At 38.1% G+C, this 6846-nt stretch overlaps 1 long non-coding RNA gene across 1 annotated transcript; it reads right to left on the bottom strand.

The window, feature by feature from the left end:
* Window positions 1-476: 476 nt before the first annotated feature.
* Window positions 477-2968, bottom strand: LOC139388114 (uncharacterized). The gene is made up of 3 exons (XR_011629250.1): window positions 2843-2968; window positions 2123-2504; window positions 477-1372 (listed from the first exon to the last, which is right to left on the bottom strand). It is a non-coding gene; the product is annotated as an uncharacterized lncRNA (long non-coding RNA).
* Between the last annotated feature and the right edge of the window lie 3878 nt (window positions 2969-6846).

Here is a 6846-nt window from a genome sequence, read left to right as displayed (position 1 = left end):
ATAATGCACATGAAGGGATATGTCAGGGGTACTCCGGGCAGAGCAAAATTCGCTTGGTACAATAATTTCTTACATTTTTTTCTTAACTCTATTTTTTTTAAACTGCATGGTTGGTTAAGGGCTTGTAAGTTGTATTTGGTACAAAATGTGATTTGATAACTGAAAAGGGTTGGGGAAAACTAACAAGTAGATTCAAGGAGGATTTAGAAAACCCGTTCTTGACAAGTGAATTGATTTAAGCTAAACCCTGCTTGTATATCTATAGTGAGGGGTAGATTTTATAACTTTACATCTATTAATCTTGACAAAGAGATAAGACTGAGCCAAACTGAACAATGGTTACATCAAAACAATGTATTCCTCACAGCTCGGTGAGTCTTACACCAATTTCCTTGAGTTGCTCCTCCATGTAGCGACCTGCTTCATAGCTGGGTTTAACATGTGGCATTATGGTGAAGAATATAACAGGAAGCTGGTTGTAAAAAAATTTGTATATTACACCTCGATGCAGGGATACATAGTTCCATAAATAGTTCACAGTGGGAACTCTTTTTGTCTAGCAACTCAGGGGTAAAAGTAGCATACAGTACAACATATGTTATACTAAGACAATGATTATGACATGTTACAATGCAAATTAAAGCCTTCAGTTTATCTAACACGTTTTACAACAGATTTTACAATTAGTTTGCACCAAAACGAGACAGCGTTGTCAACTGTCAAAAACTAAAATAAGTGTTGTCAACATATGTGAAACACTGAAAAAGCGTACATAATGTAAAATAAATAATATTGTGAAAACACTGCCCAGCACTATGAGTAGCGGTTTTCTCAATTAGATATAGGTTGGATTGACACAAATTAAAAATAACATCTTGGATGGAGTGTTTAAAATATAGACACTAAAGACTGAACAACAAACAAACAGGTCCACTCATTTTGAAGGGGCAGGTCTTGATGGGTAGGGCCTTCTCTTGTGTGCTTATGTTTCAGCCTGTCTGGACCCAAATCTATCCTAATTGCTCCCCTCTCCTCAGGACACAAAGTCCCCCCTTCAACACCAGAACAGCAGCTGAAGCAAAGATGCACTGTTTTTTACTTCTATTTCCTTGGGACATTGACCTTCCTGTGTCCAGGAAGAGCTAAACTACATGTGATGCGCATGCTACTATTGTAAACTTTGCAATGGGCACCTGAATTGGACATTGTCCAGAAACAAGTGGTACACACTTCAGAATTTCACAAATGAGCACAATAGCCTCTTGAGGTCTGGACACTATCAGAGTTGTTCAGGCAACAGGAGAGATATTGATTGATATGGGGAGGCCATTGTGTTTCATGACATCATCCAAGTCGTCATCCTCTATAACCACTGTAAACGAAAGGGGGAAAGACTATGAATATCAATATATTGACAGATGAATGAACAACATTCTACATAACTTCTACAAAGGCCAGTCTGATTCTGATATGTTACGTTTGGTATGATTAGTAGGTGGTCGTAGAACAAAACGTCTAGCAACCCAAAGGTTGCAACTTCAAATCTCTTCATGGACAATTTTAGCTAATTAGCCAATTTTCAACTACTTACTACTTTTTTTTAGCTACTTTGCAACTACCTAGCAAGCTTGCTAACCCTGCCTCTAACCTTAACCATTTAGCCAACCCTTCTCCTATAAACGAACTACCTAACGTTAGCCAGCTAGCTAACATTAAGCGAGCTAGCTGACATTAACCTGACATTAGCTAGAATTCGTAACATATCATACTCTTGGCAAATTCGTAACAATTTGTACATTTAGCAAATTCGTAACATATAATACGAATTGTAATTCGTACCATATCATACAAAATGAGTGATGGACATCCACATATTAATACATACCATACGAAACGTAACATATTCTAAATGAGTGTCTCGGATTTAAGGACATCCACATATTAATACATACCATACGAAACGTAACATATCATACTAAATGAGTATCTCGGATTTATGTACAGAATAATACGAAATGCTCTGAAACCAGGTAGATAATTTAGTCACGGACAGTTCAGTTTCTTTCAGCGCAATTCTAGTTCCTCGTCTTTTGCTTGTTGCCCCATCATCTCCGACACTCACCTCTCTTCGACCGTCCTATTTGCCCTAACTTCGGGGCCCGTTGGCCTCGTCTCCGCTGGGGGGAGTCAAAACTCAGCACACCCCTGTTGAATCCATTCCACAAACCAGGCACCTCATCCGACTCGAGTGGGATTACTGAGCTGGGCTGAAGTACGCCAGAGGGTGGTAGAAGCTCGGGCATTGCCGCTATTCCGTACATGTCCAGTGGTTGAGGTGCGCTTTCTTGGCTCTTTCGGTTTTTATCTGTCTCTGTCTCTAGAATTCTCGACACCTCTGCAGCGTCCGGGCGCTGCTTCTCCTTGTCCTTGCTTCCACAACAGTACAACATGCAGGATACCGGCAGATATTTTTGTTTCGATGAGATAAATATCGTTGTCGCTGGCTAAAGACGGAGTTAAAATGGAGAATGTGGTAGATAACACAACTCAAGAAAATCAACTGTAAACATATTTCACACTTTAGCAGCACAATTTCCCTGCTGATCGGGAATACATTTCTGTCAAATGTCAGAGACGATTAAAATACAACATTCTAGAGGCAAATCAAAACGTAAACATGTCAGCTCTGGAAACTGTCACAAAATGTGTTGACGTATGCAGACCAAGACCCTTGTGCGTCCATTGCGCAAACCTCATCCCACATGCATTTAATGGTTTCCGTATCACTTTTCAGACATAGTTATTATGGCAATATAGCCTTTTGGTGCACATTATTTCAAACCTTTTCTATAACTAGTGGTCAGCGCAGAGGGTCCTCTTCACAGTTTTCCCATTGCGAAGTGTTGTGATTTTACTGTCGAACATATGCCCACTCCCAATTCGCACAGTGTCGACGTCTTAAAGGTGTAGTAGGCTAGACCGTCAATGATAAATGCGTTATTACAATTCGGGATTTCCCAAACACGCATCTGATTGCGTCATGACGCACACAGTTCTGGGAATTATGTCAAAACAAATAAAGGAATCAAAGTCTGATGGTAAGATTATCATATTATATGACATTCCATTACTAACAGGTAGATATGAGCATCCATAGGCTAACAGGCTATAATAATCATCATGCGGTATTAATAGGACACTTTACACCGAGGTTGTAAAACTGATCATGGTCACTGCATCAAACATATGCTAACAAGTGCCGCCACTAGCTTTGTGAGTGGAGATTGAACAGACAGACAGACACCAGGCAGACATGGTCAGTGAATACATGTTTCAGACATCTGTCCGGATTCATTTAGATGACATGTTAAATTGGTCTTTCTGTTCTATGAGTCATCTAACTTATCAGAGTGAGGTGTTATTGAGAACCTGCATGGTATTTAGCTTTACATCCTGCTTCTCATGGTGAGGGAATGTGAAAAGGACTTGGTGTTGTTCATGACAGGCTGGGTCTGTATTACAAAACAAGACAATAATGTCCAATATGTCTGTCCATTCACTCCCCTGCTGCAATAACAGCCTAAGTGTGGAAGAGTGAGTGAATGTAGGATAATTATGTTTGATCCTCACATACAGTATGTCTTCATTATTATTTTTCTTCCTTTCTCAGTTCCTGGAAATGAGAGTTGCATAAGAGGGCAACTAAGGGTTTTGGTGTTGAGAGACAGTAATATCTTGTTGATAGTGTTATGTGCACAAGAGTTATAGGGCTTTTGAATTTTATCATAATTTAGAAAAAATTAAATGCACTGTGAGATTCGATAAGGTTGTATGGAGAGGAATCATAATTGTGTTTCAGATCATTAATTTGTCTCCATAGTTTACTCTCTAACCCAAGTTATATTTTAATCAGTTATGGTTATGTTTAATTCTACTTTGATTATATTTTCCTGATGGAAAAGGTTGTTGTAATCACTCTGTAATAACAGAAGACTAATTCACATTTTAAATATTTTTGGGGGGTTGAAGTTTGATGGAATGACCAATGAATGTGTTATCTTTTTGGGAATTGGGAATTGTCTGATTACTGCCGTTTGTTCTGTACTAATGATGAGATCAGCTTAAGAAATGTCTCTCAAGGAAAACCAAGGCATAGTTTATGAAGATGTTTTTTCTCTTCCTCTCTATGTCTTTGTAGATAAGAAGTCACCATGAATTATTTCGTCATCACGCATTCTATGCCTGTCATGAAGTCTGACCAGTGGAGTTCTTGAATCTGTGTGTTGGGCCTTTCCAGTCTTGTGTTGGGCCTTTCCAGTGACTGCTTGTATGAACATTGATGAAACATTGCTGACTGTGTCTCCAGGTTATGGAGGTAAAATAATGACTTAATTATACAAGTATGTAAAGTATGATTTGCACATATGAATTATGATTTGCACATGTAAAATAGGAGTTCCACCTGTATATTGAATTTTGTAGTTGCAAAAAAATATTTGCAAACGTGGCTTATTTTGAGAATAAATACAGCACTTGCTAACAGGTAAATTGATATGTGAATAAATTCAATAACATTTGCAAGCATGCAACTACATTTGAGAATTAATACAACTCATTAATGAAATACTCAGTTAAATAAAGGTTAAATAAAACAAATAAAATACAAATAAATAAATATTTAATACATTTGTGACTGGTGAATCTTCTGTGAATTAAAACTACATTTGCTGATGTCGAATCTTTGCGCTCAGAGTTTTGGCACTCATTTTGCGACTAACTTGTGCCAAAAGTTTTGCAGTTGTAAAAAAAAATGCTATAAGCAAGCAGCACAGAAACACACAAGCTCTGGTGGTCAGGGCTTGTTCTTCCGGCCAATCAGGTGAAGTGTTGTCATTCTTGAACGCGCTTTCACGTTTTACAGAGTTCTGGTCTGGAAGGGAAATGTGTTAAAATTAATAGCTAGCTAGCTAAATGATATTCACAGAATTTGAAAACTACAACAAGGCGTTGGTGAGGAAGATGACAGGAAAAATTAAAGGAGGGTTTCCACATAGCATAACTGCTACATAGCTGATGCTAGCTAGCCTCTTTTCTATTGGCAATACATGGCTGGATATCTAGCTAGCTAACACTATAGCCGTGTATCAGAGCAATATGTCTAGCTATGTACTTGTCATTTGGTTGAGACTAACATTTGTCTAGAAAATAATTATTTGTTCTGTGTATATTTGGTGTGTAGTTGGTTGGCTTTTCCTAGTTAGCAAGCTGAGATCTCTGCACAAATCTATTAAGGTTATCTAGCTTGCTAGTTAATAATATTTTGAGGAGAACCAGCTAGCTCCCTGCACAATCAAGACAAGATGGTGTGGGGAAGATGATTAAATTAAGTTTCTTCATCTTTATTTAACCAGGCAAGTCAGTTAAGAACAAATTCTTATTTTCAATGATTTTCAAATTAACTGCCTGTTCAGGGGCAGAATGACAGATTTGTCAGCTTGGAGGTTTGAACTTGCAACCTTCCGGTTACTAGTCCTTCCGGTTACTAGTCCAACGCTCTAACCACTAGGCTACCCTACCCTGCCGCCCCTGGCTGCTGCAGTGCCCAGGCGAGATGTGCTAGCAAGATTTCAATGTCGAACCAATGCAATGATATTCCTTTTACCAAAGAGTACCTTCTGTCTACCAAAACTACTATTGTGTACCTTAGCAGTGCTTCCATTCCTTTTTTTCTTCTTTTTTTCCTGAAAATTAATTTTATTGGCTTGGTATATGAGCTGCTTTTTCTGAAAATGTCTCTCATATATCTAGCTTGTTGTTGTTATATTGTCCTTTAAATGTTACAGCCACAACATCAGGATCATGTCATCTGTAGACCAGCGAGGAGGAGAAAAGCCTGCTTTGGGTGAGCTAGCTAGAACAACATCAACTAGCTAGCTATAATATCAGATAATCACGTTCAGGTAAAGCATGGATAGAACTAGCCATCTGTAGTAATTGTATAATTTTGAAACCACCGCATGCACATCATCTGTATCTGTTACATTTCATATTATGTCTTACTATATTGCTATGTCTCAAATTGTTCAAATCATCAGCATGAAGAACCCTGAATTCTGTTTGTTTATATAATTGTGATTAATAGCAGCCTATTATAATTAGCAACATAACATTGTTGACACATTGTGACAGCTCGAATAATGTGGTTGAAGACTAGTGCAGGGCTCTTCAACCGTGTTCCTGTAGAGCTTCACTCCAACCCTAATCTAGCGTACCTGATTTTAATCATTACCTGGTTAATAAATTAATCAGGTTAGTTACAACTGATGTTGAAAACCTACAGGAGGGTAGCTCTCCAAGAACAGGGTTGGAGAGCCTTGGACTAATGGAGTTCTTAGATCAATGCATTTTTTATTTGATAAGTCAATACAAAGGTGCAGTTCCCAGAAGTGGAGCTGTCACCTAATGCAATGAATGGGAATACTTATATATGGGATCAATATCATGCCAAATGTATTGTGAACTCACAGCATGCATTTTGTATTTGTGTATCTTGATCTGTACAGATCAGTACCAAACAAATGTTAATCACATTCCACAAATGTAAATTGCTATCCACAAATGCAATTCAAATTCAGATACAAACACCTTTTGATTTGTATCTGTAAATCGATATATTGCAAGGAGTAAAATGCCACGAAGACAAAAAGTTATCACGCATAGAAAATGATTTGTAGTCTTAGAAAAAAAGTTGATCCCATAAAAGTTGATTCCATTTATTCTGTTGACCCAGATCACTGGTTGCTGCGGAAAAGGAGGAGGTTAAAGGGGTGTAACTGGTGTGAAATG

Source organism: Oncorhynchus clarkii, chromosome 29 (genome assembly GCF_045791955.1).
Source record: "Oncorhynchus clarkii lewisi isolate Uvic-CL-2024 chromosome 29, UVic_Ocla_1.0, whole genome shotgun sequence".
Classification (NCBI taxonomy): Eukaryota; Metazoa; Chordata; class Actinopteri; order Salmoniformes; family Salmonidae; genus Oncorhynchus; species Oncorhynchus clarkii.
This window is presented reverse-complemented; position numbering and strand designations above follow the sequence as displayed.